The following is a 16,629-nucleotide window of genomic DNA, read 5'->3' as shown; positions in this document are numbered from 1 at the left end:
TCCTAAAAATTTTAGGAATATATATTTTTTTCTTCAGTTCTACTCAACTTGGCAAGACTGTGAAGGGGTTAAATAACAATTTTCAAAATAAATGTAGTTGACCAGATTTAAATTGCAAACATAAAAATTAGTAGTAAAGCCGAACAAACGGTTTCGTACGAGATTTACTTAATGTGACTGGTGAATGGACTTCCAACATGTCTGGGATGATTTTTTAATTTTAAATGGCACGACATTCCCTAGTGGAATCATGAGAGTCCTGGGATGAACGGTCTTCTCGGATCAAAGAAATTGCAATACACTAACACTGTGAAGTCTGTAAATGATTTATAAGATTTATTTCATTTGGATCAAAACAGAATGGGTCAAAATTTAGTCGTGTATTGCTATTGGTTTGCATACTTAATCAAAGCACATTCTATAAAGTCCCCTCGTTAGGTTAGAAAACAGCCATAAAAGCAGATTAAATTTTGTTTAATGATAAATATAATACCAACGCCAATTTTGCCAATTTGTGGCGAATTGTATGTTACCGAAGCTTAGCGAATTAAGGCGAAAATGAATACTTCTATAGACAACAACACGTCTTTCATAACCTTCTGTAGGATCCATACAGCTGAAAGGCTAGGTATAACAAGCTGAAATTAACGACATTCTCAAACAAGTTTTACTACTAAGAGATTTTTTTTGCTTATTTATCAGATTTAAAATATCTCTAAAACAATGTTTCTTTGAAGAATCTGTAAAAATACGACATATCTGTTTGATATAAAATGCTATTCAGCAACCAAAAAGCAGTAGGCAAAACACGAGCCAAGATCTTGTCGAAGCGTAGGAAAAACATTATTGCTTGACGTGAATAGGGTTTTTAGAGTTTTTTAGCCATTGTCGTAAAAAAACAATAGTGTTAATAATAGGAACTTTAAATTTTTGGCTCCCTGTACTTAGACGATTGTACAATACCTAATTAATATGGATTTTGTGAAGCGGCACATATGACTTATGTCTAATCCGTGAACCGGTATATCGTAAAAGCGCAAACAAAATCCGGAACCAAATCTTGTGGAAGTAAAGTTGAAGATTTGAAAGAAAAATTGAATAAAATTGATGATTGAGCTTGGATTTAGATATCCATTTATGTAAAAAGGTTTTCTTAAATGGTCGAATCTGGTTATTAGTAGGTTGTAATTAAATTAATTTGGTGGAAAGTGCAACAGTGGGGATATATCAAAGTTCAACATAATGTGATATGAAATCCATAACACAGCAGACGTCTCATTCGCTGTTCATTTTTTTTCTATTCTCATTGTCATCTTTCTTCATTTTTCCTTGTGTTGTGTCCGTTTTTGTGTATTGTTTACATTGGATATTTTCTTGCATTTTTTACAGTTTTTTAATGAACTGAAGGTTACTATTTAAATGCTTCTAAATGTATGCATTTTTAGTTAGAACTTCTACTTGATCCTGATGATGAGCAGATCCACCAACATATCGATGAATTACAAGTACGTGTTTGTATGTTACAAAGCAAAAAATCATAATCATCCATGTTTCTTTCGAACCGAACGTGAATATGTAAGAAGAAGAACCTATCGCTGGCATGGAGGGAGAGTCGTGTAAAAGTTTAATTTTCTCGCCAGTACAGAGCAAACGGATAAAACATAATTTATTCGCCTCACTCCTACAGGGCGAGCAACACTATCGTAAACTTTGCACAAAAACGATCGTATCGTACGTGGAGGAGAAACCGAAAAATTAATCACATTCAACTGCTCCACTTTCACCGCCGTTCTCAATCCTGGCGTAAAATTCGTTCCACTATCTCGGGTGAGAGCTGGCGGAGGAAGCAGAGTGTATACCAAATAAACGCAAATAGCCCAAAACTTACATCGCTTCTTCCACTTCCCATTACCAGTTGAGGAACGAGGGATGATGTTTTCTTTTGGTCACTTTCTCCTACTATTAATTTACCCATATACGACTAAAAGGGTAACAAGTAATAAAATATGGCGTCACACTTTTGCTTTCAAGTGGCTTGGGGAAGGGAAAAAATTGTTTCTCCGATGGAGACGCCCGGTCACGGGTACATGACGCGTGTTTCATGCCTTTAGAAAACCATTGTGTGGGTGTGTGAGTGGGTTTGTGAGTCGCCGGAAAATTTCCGGCATATTGGGAGGGTAAATGGGGTCCCTTTAGTCACATCATAAGCGATCCTCTGACTGGGTCAAGTTGTATAGGGGCAGTGCTGCTATTTGCCATGTCGGTTGTACAGTGAACTGCATGACTATGGTGATAGGTTAAAGTACTAATCAGCAATTTACTTTCATAAAAAAGACAAGAAATTCAAATGTAAGGGTTTAACGTAATATTTTTACAAATATGTCCTTTACTAGAAACACGTTATATTTGTTTATGAAATTAAAAGCTGTGCCGTAACGACTGCACCCGACTGTAGTAGAACCAGCGTGTCAACTTCACGCGCCCTTTTGCTAACGTCCATTTAATGGTTAGTAACTGCGGCGAGCACCGGTTAACCTAACCGGCATTTCGTACCGGTGGATGACCCAAATTTACGCAAACTTCTTGGCCCCTGCAAAATTGAACCTGGAACTGAGGAGCGTGAGAATCGGCGAAGGTGTTGGATGAGGATTGAATAAAATATGATTCTTTTTTTCCCTCGCTTCTCCCTGCTTCTAGCTCCATTGAGGTTCGAAGAAGGGTAAGAAAGAGGATTGTAATGGGTGCCAAGGGTGGTCCGGTCTTTGCGATAGGTAATGAAATGGGAAATGTTGAACGAGTAACTGACTGTCCAAAAATATGTTTGTAGAGATTTGAAATAACCGATAGCTATTGAAAGTAAATCATACTAGTACTTTATTATAAGATTGTAGAAATAGACAATTTAACATGGAATAATTTTATAAAAATAAAATGATTTGAAACAAACCTGCTACAGAATAAAATAAAATATTTTACTATCTACTTGTGGAAGCCATAAGTGTTATAGCTTTGAAAAATTTGATAGATGAATAACCAATCAAAACTATTTTCATCCTACCAAATATGAGGTTGGTCGTTTAATCCGATGAAAGTAATTTATGAAACAAAAAATTATTTCAAACAAAAATTTGTAAAAACAGGGAAAAGTGCTGTCGCTAGACATGAGTAAAAGAAAAAGCCAATAACCGGCAGATAGCTTTGGTGTTACACTGTTCTTAGGGTCAAATGTTGTTTGTATGTTCTCTGTATTGCTTTCCTATGATGAATCTTTTTTAATTTAAAAAGCAGTTGACATTCTCCTATTATATTTGTCCAAAAATATTTGTACAGTTATCAAACCGTGCACTAAATTTATCTGTATACTTATGGCTTTGCTTCAGGAAACGAACCGGTTCTTGAAGCGTTACACTGAAAAACGTTATTCTGTTCTCCTGCTAAGGACCTCACCGGACCAAAGCGTTACGCTCGTGGAGTTTCTGACAGCTCCAAGCCGGCTGGTGCCACATTAAATGGCGCGTGTGCTACTTTGCCTTCGGTGTTAGGTCCTTTTTTTTCTTCCTTTTGGCCCCAGCGTCCAGCGTGTCAAACCGGCGGCAACCAACATAAACACCTCCTGGAGGCGCGTATGTACACCATCGGTATTAGCAACTAGAGCTGGCCCTGTGTGTGTGTGTGCGCGCTGGGAGCGTTCTATGTGAAACGCACGAAGTGGTGAAAATCGTTAGTAGTGTTCCGTTCGTTTGCTCGCGTGTTTTCAGTACCGTTTTCGTATTCCCTCAGAGCGGGTTCCTGGCGCACGGACCTGCCTGGTAGTGGATGGCAACCCGGGCCGGATTACACCCTTAGAACTTTAGAGTTAGTTGTAAATTGAGTGCAAAGTGATTACCACCTCGTTTCGTATGCGAAGACAGTTTTGGGCATTTTAGTGCAATAGACTAAGATGTTGTAAATTGAAAGTGACATGGTATTGTCAAAAGTAGAAGAAATCTTAATCATATTCTTATTTAAAAAAAAAGTGAATTTTTTAACCAAATTTTCTTCCAAAAATATTATGCGGCGGTGAGTGGAAGTTTTAACTTACATTATAGTGAATTACGTGTAAAATTCCTCTGTGTAAATCATCTTCTAGATGATATAACAGTTTGAGTAACAGATTTTTATTAAATTGTGTTTTCTACTGCATTATCAACAATCTGAAGGATCACTTTTAATGCAAAACCTTACATAACTCAAGTGCACGTGGCTTTAATCAAAACAGTGCTTCAATTGAAATGGTGCAATATTCTACCGACTGAAGGATGAATGATTTTTTAAATTTTCACTTAGCACAAGAACTTTAAACTAACTGCCAGGCTCAAACCATAATCACCTGACGAGTGATTTAGGTTACGATGGTACGGCATTAGGGTAATGGATTTTTAGTTTCACTTTCTACCAGCAGACTTTTCAATTAGCCCTAATGGAGCGGCACTTCCGATCATTGATCTTCCCAGATCCATCATGCCGGGCGTGAGCGATGAAACGGCACTAATAGATGGGCAAATTTATGGTTTTTCGATGGCAAAAAGGAAAAGAATATAAATTAAATGGGTGCAGCCACCAGAAGCAAACGGAGCGAAATGTAAAATATGTGCACGTTCAGTGAAAAATGATGTGTTCATTTCCGGGCTTTGCTCAGGGTGGTTTGATCCCGGTGTGCTAATTCGCGCAGTGTATGTGGGCACGGAAAATGTTGGCAATTTAAGCAAAAAAAAAACAAGGTTCGGTGTGGCTCTTGGTGTAAAATAAAGTGTAAGAAAAATAGTAATCCACAATCGGAAGAAATCTATCATTATGCGGTATAATGTAGAAGCTTAAAAGAAATGACCAATCAATCAAATGAAATTGTTGCCATCAATGTGCCTTCTTTACTTGTAGCCGTAACCAGTGGAAAGATTTGAATAATGAATATTAGTTTCGTGCCGCTGATGAAATACAAAATTTAAACAACAAAACCCAAAATTCCCAACAAGTTTTTCCGCAAGCGAAATAGTTATGAAATGGGTGTACATTTAGAAAGTGCATGCAAACCTTTCGATTCGTGTTAGGCAGTGCTGACCAATTATAAATTTAATGTAGAAAAGAAATGAATGCCCTGTTCTTTGTGGTGTCGAAAATGATCACTATTTTCACCCGAGTCGCAACGGAAGAACCGGGAATGATGATGTTTAAGTCAACCAGGCGGTGCTGATGAACAGAGTAAGTAAATTGACGACAGTAACACAACCATGATTTTCTCGTTTCCTTTATTTTCCTCCCTCGTACACTATCAACTCTGTGGCCTTTCGTGTACATTTTAAAACCATTGCTTATAGCCCTTGCGATTGTTTACTACGGCAGCAATGGCAACGTTTACTTACGCTGCTCGCCCAAAACCGCCCGCAAGGACGACGATGGGGAATTGAATGGGATTGTTGGCGTTCGATTATGTGTGTGACTCGTTTGCGTTGCCCGTTTCGCCTTTCGTTGACAGCTTTCTTGCCTGGACCGATGAGGGGTAAACCGGGTGGGAGAAAAGTTCCGCGGCGGGAAGTGTTGTTTATTGGAGTTTCCAATTTTCCGGAGGGTATTCACCTAATTTGTACACGACGTGTTTGTTTGCTGCACTTTCGCTGCAGTTCTTACGCTTTTCCGAGAGCGATCGGATGTAGGTCAATTTTTGTTTTCAATTGCCGTTCGGGTTCGGTTCTAATGTGTACAGTTCTGTTTTGGGGTATTAAACCATTGTTAAACCAATAACAATTGTGAAGCAAGAACTAAGATCAGGAAAAAATCAATTAAATTCAATTGTTTTGGGGTTCGGTTTAGGCTCCAGCGTATATCATTTTTCTGTAATAGAGCGAATTGGATTTAAAATTGTTTTTGTTTTAGTAAAGTAGAATAAAGTGTTTGTTTTGTGCCATTCTATTTAATTTTAGTATATTTACTGTTTTATTTATTTTTTTTTAATTTTTTATAGTATTTAGGCCGTTCTTCAAATAATTCACTTCATTATTGTCTTTTGCCTTACCTTAGACTTGGAATGTTATTAAATTTTTCAGTATCCTTCCTTTTCCATGCTACGTTCTCGTTCGGGAAAGTGGTTTCTCTTGATTGATTCCACTAAACGGTACGCAACAAGACAGTCTGGGCAAAAGGCAAACAAGATTTGACGAGCCTACGTGTACCGTCACTAATATGAGTATTTTTCGGCGTAAACACTCGTAGGGTAGGAAAGTTTCGGTGTTGCTGGTGGCCGGAATTGTTGAAAACTTTTCGAAACGTTTTACGTGTTGGTAGACATTGGGAGTGTTTTTCTTTTCGTTTTGATTGCAGCCATGTGTGGGTTTATTGAAACGAACCGTTAGGATCGATGCACTGACGAGACGGAACGTTCATAGTCTGGGAATAAAATCATTGAACAAGAAGATGTAGGAAAAGCAGTTTGCCAGTTTTTCTAGGTCTCACGGGATTTTGGTTTAAATGCAAACTGCACGAAAAATCTATTCAAATAGCCCCAAAGCAATTGTTGACTATCGGTTCTTCTACCAGAGAACTGCAAACCGTAAATTAATTCATGTCAAAGCAAAGAACGTAATAAAAGAATAACAGGTGCAAGTAAAGGGAGTAACTCGATGGGTGCGGAGTTGCAAAAGGACCATTGCTCCAAGATACACATCGGCTCGGACCGGGACCGAGTGGACTCATTAGTTGGGGCAGTGTGGGGCATGTGTTTTGGTACTATATGTTCCAGCCATTCGAGCCTCAAAAGTAAGAAGAACTTCTTCGAATTGATTATAGAAAAGAAGAAAAATGTAGGTTAAGTTCCACGCAACACTCGTTGATTCTACATGTTTGTATACTATTTGGATCGTGCTTTTTGTTATCGACTTTAAAGTCTTACAGGAGTATAAAGTTATATTTTCATCAAATGTAGAATTCTGAGCACTTTGGATGTGAGAAGAATGTTATTTAATGTTTAACTCATGAGAATAACATTAATTGGAGCCGCAAAGTTTCCTCTAATTTAGTTATATTAGGATTAGACGTTTAAAAATCATGTTTTGTTTGAAATTTATTGAGTCATTCCGTCGAAACTAACCGACTGGCCAATGATCCAACAACCAGCGGAACGAAAACCCATTCGTTGGCATTCTTAGAGTCCAAGGAAATTCGACGAACCCCACGTTGGAGCCTTCACCGCCGGACGCGCTGGTAGCTCGGTTGAACTCCTCGACGGCTTGACACGAAACGAGGTCACTCCGAGCCGTGGTGTCGCGATCGATACGACCAGCAACTCCTTGGGCCCAGGTAGTGTTGGTCAATTCCGGCAAAGACCCCTCGCGTGTGTGTGTTTGTATGTCATCCGATGCGGCTGGCCCACGGCTGCCATATCGCGGGGTCCCACTTCCAGCTCCGACCGGGGGGAACCACGCAGGAGTTCGTTAACCTGGCAGTATCTGAAATGACCAGTGGGTTGCGAGCGAGGGACCGGACCCGTTTCGGAGGTTTCGCCGCTAGAGTCCTGGCTTGGTTTGGTGGGCCATGGGTTGGGATAGTGGGAGGCATTTAAATGAGGTTTATTCTTTGTTAGTTGCTGCATACCTCCGTTGAGATTGTGATGGTGAACGGTGCCAAGTGGACCAAATCTTGCACCCCCACCAGTTTGTTGAGCAAGTATTTGTAGGTGGCTTGAATCACCTGAAAGTCCTGTTGACGTTGGCGAGCGTCCCTATCGGCTTCGGACCTCGGCGCCGTGGACATTCGGCGAAGAATACTTGCGTTTGCGCTTTTTTGTACTGCCGTCGTCTTTATGGTCAGCCGGTATGGGAGCGTTTTTGTTTGCTTTTTTTTTTTTTGGGGTCCACTGGCCAACCCCGTCTCACCGTTCCATGGCGGTCATAATTTTCCTGCCCACGCTACCGAGTTTGCGTTGGACGTGGTGTCGTGTGGACTGGTTTCAGCCCTTCTTCGTATGACTTTTTTTTTGTTTTAAGGATTTAAGCGGCCCACTAGTCGCATGCGAAAAGCCAAACGATTTTCAGGACTGAGAAGAGAGAAGGGAAAGCCAAATAGCCAAGCAAATCTTGTGCTGGTGCCAGCGACTTTCGACGGCGACCTACATTGGTCTACAAATCTTACGGAACCATTGAGTGGATTGGCTGGGAATGTTTGTGGTTTCGCCGTTGGGTGGTTTGTTGATAAAAAAAAACAGATAAAGCAAATTTGACTTCTTTTAGCAAAATTATGACAAATGAAAGCCACATTATTATGCGAAAATTAACTTTAAAGCTGATGTGTAAACAACTTTGGTTGGTTTTGTAAACTTAATGAGATCACTCAAAACAATTTAAATTGAATTAGTATTTTATAAAATGTGTCCAAAGATAGCAAGTGTAGAATTAGACATATCGGATAAAAATGCAGTAATGTTAAATCTTCATGTTGGAGCTTGAAGTTAACATTAAACACATTGCAGAAATTTTGTGAATAATTGTGAAATAATCTTCAACAATTTTCTGACTTGTTTTCTTCAAAAATACCTCAACCTGTCCGTATGACAAGAAAACTGTTTCGGTAAGAAAAATATATGTATAGAGCACGAAAGTGAAATAGCAATTCTATTTTTTCTTCCATTTGAGAGCTTCAAAAAATCCAAAAATTTACTTTGAGTTTTCAAACAACTGTTATTCATAAAGAAACCATATGTTAATTGTTCAAAAAATATACTTTCAAGTATGAACAACAATTTATGCATATCTCGTATTAAAATAATGAAAATAAAGTAGATAAAATCATGTACGATGAAATAGGATAAAGATTTGTGTGGTTGAAGAAACCAATGTACAAACGAGAATTTAATTGAATAATTAAGCGATTGAGCGCTCGATTATAGAATGAATTACTATTTTCTATTTCTTTTCGATTTCTTTTACGATTTGTAACGCAAAATTGGGTTAGAAATGTGCCAAAAATAGCATCACTCTGTGACCGACTGTCGTTCTAGCGAAATTTTCATCGGAGAACAAATCCGCAAACGACCGCTTCCGACCCGAACCACGCTGGATTGCCGAGAACCCGGTGACCGGTCGTTTGATAGTTGACCTGTTAAAGTCTGACCATAAGTAAATTGAACCAAGGAAAGCGCGCTACTGTGGCGCTTCTAGTGGCGTCTGCCGAAAACTAATATTTTTAATAGTATTGGTAAATAGTAACAATGAAGTTGTGAAAGTTTCAGACCTGTACTATTGGTTTTCGCTAAATGCCGTATAATGGAAATTGATCGACCAAAAATAGCTCCGCACAAATCAGTGGAGCGCCGGTGGACAGATTGACAAAGCCTGAAATCCATAAAAAAGGAAAAAAATAATTTCAATTATTTTTCCTTTGTACAGTTATACATAAGGTTTGTTATAAAAATAGGTTTTTACTATTTACGTGTTCCCTGTTCTTATAAATTCACGTACTTTGTTTTGCTGATTTTTCGACCTGCCATTATTCCAAGGTTGTCTTGGAGTGGTACTGGGCCAATAAGATCCACTTGGTACCAAAACCAAATTTCCCAGAGTTTCGCCTTATTGAAAAATTCTGTGCAATCACAAAACTTCATTTTAGACGAAGTGTTGGAACAGTTAGAGATGTTCTTGGGAAGAGGAAGTGAACGGAGGTTGCGAATACGGTGTCCCCTTCCACGATACGGGCGTTAATGCAAGAACCAAAAACAAAATACGTAAATTTATAAGAACAGGGAACACGTAAATAGTAAAAACCTATTTTTATAACAAACCTTATGTAAAACAGTACAAAAGAAAAATACTTGTCATTTTTTTGTTTTTTCTTTTAATGGGTTCCCGGTCTATTCAATTTGCTCTGTTGCCTAGGTGCTATAGTATTTTGTGCGGAGCTATTTTTGGTCGATCAATTTCCATTATACGGCATTTTGCAAAAAACAATAGTACAGCTCTGAAACTTTCACAACTTCATTGTTACTATTTACCAATACTATTAAAAATATTAGTTTTCGGCTGACGCCACTAGAAGCGCCACAGTAGCGCGCTTTCCTTGGTTCAATTTACTTATGGTCAGACTTTATTTTCATAATTTAATCACACACCTTCGAGTCGCACGAACCTCCAGCGAGTTCGATTCAGTTCGACGCGCTTTGACGTGGGTACGGATTTCCTTGACTTCTTGAATCGACCATTTTATGAATGAATCCGAGGGCGAACTGTGACTGTGCCCGGAGTGACCAAGTCGTGTTGGCCAGGGAAACGGTTAATGGCCTTATCACACTGGTCACCAATGGTGGCTTTGCAAAGCCACCGAACTGTCAAAATTTAGTTTTGGCATCCAGTTTGACACAATGGTGCCTCTTGGTAGTGTGATAAGGCAGGCCACCTGGGAGTGGGAGTTTATATAATTCACTTTCGGTTCTTGCGGTTTTCGGCAGTTTAAGATTAAAATACCGAAATTTTATAATCTTATTATGCTTATAATTGATTATTCATAAAATTAAAAAACATGAATCACTTTCAAATCAAGCTTAACATGCCAGATACAGCAAACTCCACACAATGACAGCTCGGTGATACGGGTAGGCCTATTCACCAACGGACCCCCAGCCACTCCAATGTCATTCGTTTTCGATGGTCGTTTGACAATCCAGTGCTTTTTCCATGCCACCATTGGTGACCAGTGTGATAAGGCCATAAGTAGCTAAAAAAACGACGAATGAAATTTTATTAGGCCACTGCACTATGGAGCGAAAAGAGCAAATTGCCGGGATAAAATTCGGAATCAAATGTTTTGCAATTTTTTCTTTGTAATATCGTGTAATACTATTATATTACACGAAATTATGATGTTTCTGGACAATCCCGCCAGGTGGCGCTGCAAAAACCATATATTTTTGGTATTTTCGATGGGTGCATTATTTTTTCAATTTTTTTTAAATATTAACTTAAAGATTTTTTTAGTTCGATTTATAACAAACTACATTTACAACAAACTTTCATTCAAAATATTGTTATCTGGAAAATAATTGATATTTAAGGCATCTAACGCGGACATAATGTCTCCTAACGAAGAGATACTATCTGGATATTCTGAACTTGTACCATCGTCTTCTTGGTTTTGAATTGGCAAGGGTCTGTTACTATTTGAGGAGCTGTAATCTACGAAGAATGTTGTTACTGCGTCTGGGTATGGGATTTGTTTTTTTACTTTTCAACGGTTTAGCCAGAGATATTGTTGAAATGTATGGATCGGATGATTGTAATGCTCTCCAAAACATGTGATTAATATTGAATTCTCGTGACATTTTACGGGCGTGTTTTCTTCTATCCCTTCTGTATATTTTATTTGTACCGTCTGCTGCTTCCTCTGCTAAGGATCCCAATGGAGCTGGGGCATTTACAATGATTTCACCTACATGCGCAAGAACTTTATGGACAGTAGAAGGCATTTTGTACCAATTGTAATGATGTATGTAAAACATGTATGTGTCTTTGCAATATAGACTTTAGACAATATAGAATAAAGACTATATTTTTTGGGTTTAAAGACTGTGAACAGTTGATGGCTATTAAAATATTTCGAAACCTTTCTATAAGTTGTGTTTCTATTTGCAAAATATCGCTCAATTTTTCTATGTTTGAAAAAGCCCGACGACAAACATTTCCCGTCGTACTATTTCCACCCATTTGCCTTGGTTCATCTACTTTAACACCAAATTCCTTGTACATCTTTTCCAATACAAATTTTTCGATCATTTTACATGTTTTTATAATGTTCATTCATTTATTTATTAAATTCAATGCTGTACGAAATGTGTAGCAAGCATTCGAAAAATCTCATCCAACAGTGCAGTGGAGATATTCCATAAGATAAATTCTCAGGATTTGCAAGAAATCCATTTTCTAAGTGCTCTACACTGTTCATAGACAGAGTGTCGGTTAAATATGCCAAAATTGTTCCATCATTAAACTCATGTAATATGAATAGTTTGCTGCCACATAACTTGTTTCATTTAGCTGAATTGTATGAGGAACTAACCTGGTTATTTAGGTTATTAGGTTTTGCCGGCCAATTGTTATCGAGTTTGCGAAAGAGTCAAAAGATAAAGTTATACAAACAGTAGACGAAATCCAAAGCTAAACACTTTGGGACATCAATTTCATCCAGATGATGTCTGAATCATCACTAATGAACGAAAGACGGATAGGCGTTAATGCCGATACTAGTAAATCACTGTCTGATGCAGTATTTTCTCCGGAACCATGAAACAGTTGATTGTAAATGCTGTGTTCACTAGATCCGTCAATGCCTCACGAGCGCAATATTACGACGCTTAGTGAATCACACAAAGAAGATGAAAGGTGCCGCAAGATTTCTGCTTTTTCATTTCAATTATTCTACACGCAGTGTGATTCACCAACTCTTGAAGATTAACTTCAACTTTTACAGGTAAGGGTACAAACAAAACAAAATGTTAGTGTAGGGTACATTAGTCCGAGGAACTTTGGGTATAACATGATGGGTTTGTGAGCTGCAGAACAAGTAAAAGCGACCTGATACATTCAAAGCAAACCAAACCAAATTTCATTCTATGCCGGTGACTTGGCTTGTCTTTCCCCTTTTACATGATGTTCAACCATTACCCTACTTCATATGTTTCATTGAATGAGAATTTCAAATATTTCTTGCCACACATGATGCTGCATATTGCATGATGGAGACGCCTAGTAGGTGATAAACTATAAGCATCACATATAAAGTACAGAATAACGTAAAGATGCGCGCGTATGCGCAAAAAAAACTATCAATTATTGTTACAAAACATTCTAGACTATAAGTGGGTATGCATCATATTACAATCTTTCACAATCCTTAGCGATGGCGTAAGGTTAAAAACAGAAAAATGAAAAAATTTCCAGGAGTTTTGCGAAACAATGCTTAATATTTTGTGACATTCAATTCCAGTTTACTTAAACTGTCAACAATTTTAAAGTATGATAATATACCTTTCCAAAACTGTGCTTGAAATTCAATTCCGGCCATTATTATAAGAGTTACAGACCTTCAAATTTGGTGAATTTTTTTCAATTTTTCACGCAATATTTTCACAAATCTTGACTTTGACGGGCTGTTTCTCAGAACCTGGAAGAACAGAGGCTCTAGTTTTTGCGTCATTTCTTAGTTTCATCTTGTAGTTTAAGAAAACATATTTCATTTTGCTGAAATCCAAAAATGAATTTTTGATTTTTATCCCGGCTTCGCTCCATCGTGCACTGGAGGGAAGGAAGGTATTTTACTAAAAATAAAACCAATTGTATTCAATGATTTACGAACTTGTGGGTGTGCGGGTCGAGATGACGTAAGCAAGTGCCCGGCTTCCTGATAAGACCGTTTGGAACGATGTACTGCTTGCATGGCCTAACAACTCCCATCTGCTAAGCGTTCTAAAATAAGCAACACTCAAGGTCTCGTAGATTGTTTGCACAACATTTTCTTCAGTTGCTTTTTTATTAATTATACGAGAGTTAACTGTTTTCGGTAGACTAAAGGTCGACATTTAATTGTATATGCAAAAGCATTGTTCAGTTGTGAGGGAAAGATCAAGGACGTTATTCAACTTTATCCAAAATTGTATTGTATACTTTTATAACAAAAGATAGATTCAAAAGTCAAAGAGTAAATATGAATGATTGACTTTGGGTATGCCTTCGTGTTTGAAATAACAACCACTAAATAGATAACGATAATAGCTCCCTGCTATCGAACTTCAACACAACAGGTCCGTGCCTCAGAAGAAGTACGCGTAATTGGTCTAATTAGAATTATATATTCGTTTTTTTTTATCTTTCAACAATTTCATAAACTTCCGACGTAATTTGTTCATGTCTCTCGCCCCTTACATTCCCATTTCGGGGAGAAAGGTCTTGGAGCTTATAATTCGGTTTCACGCAAAGTCAGGTTCGGTAAATTACTTTACTCTCCAAGATGAAAAAAGGGCTGGAGTAAGAGTGAGGCCTCGTTATGTTTTCTTTTTTTTACATCATTTGCGTGACAAGAGCTACGATTTGTTCGTTCCATTTAGCTCATGGCTCCGCAAGCGTGTCCGGAAGAGAGAAATTCAAACAAAGTGGTTAACCCTACTTCGGAAGGGAAAATGAATCATTCCACCCACGGTCTAGCTGAAGACCAGCCAACATTAGGTCTCGGTGTTATCGGGACAATTGCTCATGTTCCAGCGGAGCCTAAATCTGGTTTTGTTTGGTGTGGTCGGTAAATAGATTTCTTAAAGAAACATGACCCCAAAGGAAGGTTATGTGACCGCGGATGTGGTCAGATAATTTTTTTTTTTTGGCACGCAAACAAGTTGTTCTCATCAGTTCTGGTTTTTCCACGCTCCGATAATGAGCTGATGAAAAAAGTTCTATTCTCCTTTCAAATCTGAAATGTTGCTAATGACGCGCGCCAACCAATTCATTCAATGCAGACTCACACCAGCACTCACTTATCTAGAATCACATCCTCGAATAAAAAAAAAACATCCGTTTGGCAAACCATCTTAAGCAATTATTGCTCACAACAAGAGAGAGCCAGTCTTGCTCGAGATTAAGAGGGAACAAGTCGAGTGATAAACATTTTGCTTTCGGGTTTTTTCGAATGCCTCCACAATGATGCAACATTGCGGTCACCTTAGCCGCTCAAACTAGGCGTGTTGTAAGTAGTCGCATTCGAGATAGAGGCAACATTTAGGCAGAACGTTCGCTTAATGTTACCAGAATGGAAGTCCACATGCCCATAGTGTTGCAGTTGCGGTCACTAGCTTCGTTGTCGTTTTGGTCGTCATCAAGGTTTGACACCACTGACTTGTTTCATATAAAAGCGAAACTATCCTTCAGCGATCTCAGTTGCATTTGATTGTTCTTCATAGCTACACAAGTTAGCAGTGAATTTTGTAACCATGGTGCGTTCGATCGCCCGGTTGGTGATAGTTTGTGTTAGTTTTTTGTTACTTTGTCAAATTTCATCGAATGCTGCAAATAGCATCCCGGCCAACTCTAGTGAGCAGTCGACTGCTGGTTATGGATTCGAGGTGATGATGGCCAAGCTAGACTACCTTCAGAATAAGCTGTACGAAATGGAGCTCGGCCGGAAGGAGCGTGACGAAGAGGTTACGGAGAAGCTGACCAAGCTGGAGAACTCGCTCACCGACGTTCAGTGGGCGATTAATCGACACGATCGGGATGCTGGATACAACCTTACTGTGTTGAGTGCGCAGTCTCGCAAGATGATGGCTCAGCAAACGGCGTGTGCAAACCACGAACAAATGCGGAAAGAAATCGCTCAACTCACGTCAAATACAACGGACACTGCCAAGTATCTGAACTGGTACAAACAACAACAATTGGAAATTGATCAACTGCCATCCAATACAACGAACTCTGCCAACGATACAGTTTGGCAAGCGCAATTAACCTCGGTGTTGGAAATGGTTCAACTCCTCTCAAATAAAACCTCGTTATACTTCCAAATGAAAGGACCTTACAAATCATGTAAGGAAGCACCTGCAGGCAAAACTGGAGTCTATTGGATCCAACTGGATGAGAACCAACCCCCATTCGAAGCATTTTGCGAGCAGAACAGCTTTGGTGGCGGATGGCTGGTCATTCAATACCGGTTCAATGGAGCGTTGGACTTCAATCGCGATTGGACAGAGTATGAAAACGGATTCGGGAGTTTGAATCATGAGCTCTGGTTGGGTTTAGAAAAGATTCATCAGCTGACGACGCAAAAACCGCATGGGTTGATAGTGGAACTGAAAGATTTCAGTCAAAATTACAAATACGCACGTTATCAGGAGTTTGAGGTAGGAAATTCAACTGAGCAATATGTTCTGAAAAAGGTGGGGAGCTATAGTGGCACAGGAGGAGACTCACTGCAATACGAAAAGGGTGGAAAATATTATACTAAAGATCGAGACTCTTCTGGTGGTGCCTCAGCTGGGAAAGGAGGTCGGTGGTTCGCAAGCAATTATTTTAATTTGAATGGGAGATATATAAACAAAGACGACCAATCATCTATGTATTGGTACGAATATAAAAAATCATTCCAGGGTCTTGCATACTCCAGGATGATGATTCGGGAAGTGTAGGCCTAATTACAGCTAACATGTTTTGACGGCGCAAGTAAATGCGCTTTTAATCTTCAAATCCTTCTGCATGCATCTTAAGATTTGAGGAGTTTCCTTCAAGAATTACATCGTAGTTTGCATACAATTTCATAGAGAAAGTACTCTATTTTAATTCAAGATTAGTGCTCTCTAAGGGTTAATCTGAAACTAATTAGTCAACAATGATGGAAGGAAATCCTCTTGTTTCTTGTCTTGTTTTATTGAATAATTATCATTGTGTAACAAATAAGCGTGCTTAATTATGGAGAAAATAAACTTTTATCATTATTCCCACTATACACTATTCGCTTTATTAATATCAACGGGTTGGTTTCAAACTCTTATTGAAGAAATAAAATATAATAAAAATATTTCAAGACTAGGCTTCTATTATCTAATTGATAGGTCCGCTATTGAAATCCAACAACAAT

Source organism: Anopheles ziemanni, chromosome 3 (assembly GCF_943734765.1).
Source record: "Anopheles ziemanni chromosome 3, idAnoZiCoDA_A2_x.2, whole genome shotgun sequence".
Taxonomy (NCBI): Eukaryota; Metazoa; Arthropoda; class Insecta; order Diptera; family Culicidae; genus Anopheles; species Anopheles ziemanni.
The sequence above is the reverse complement of the archived record's forward strand: the minus strand, read 5'-3'. Positions refer to the sequence as shown.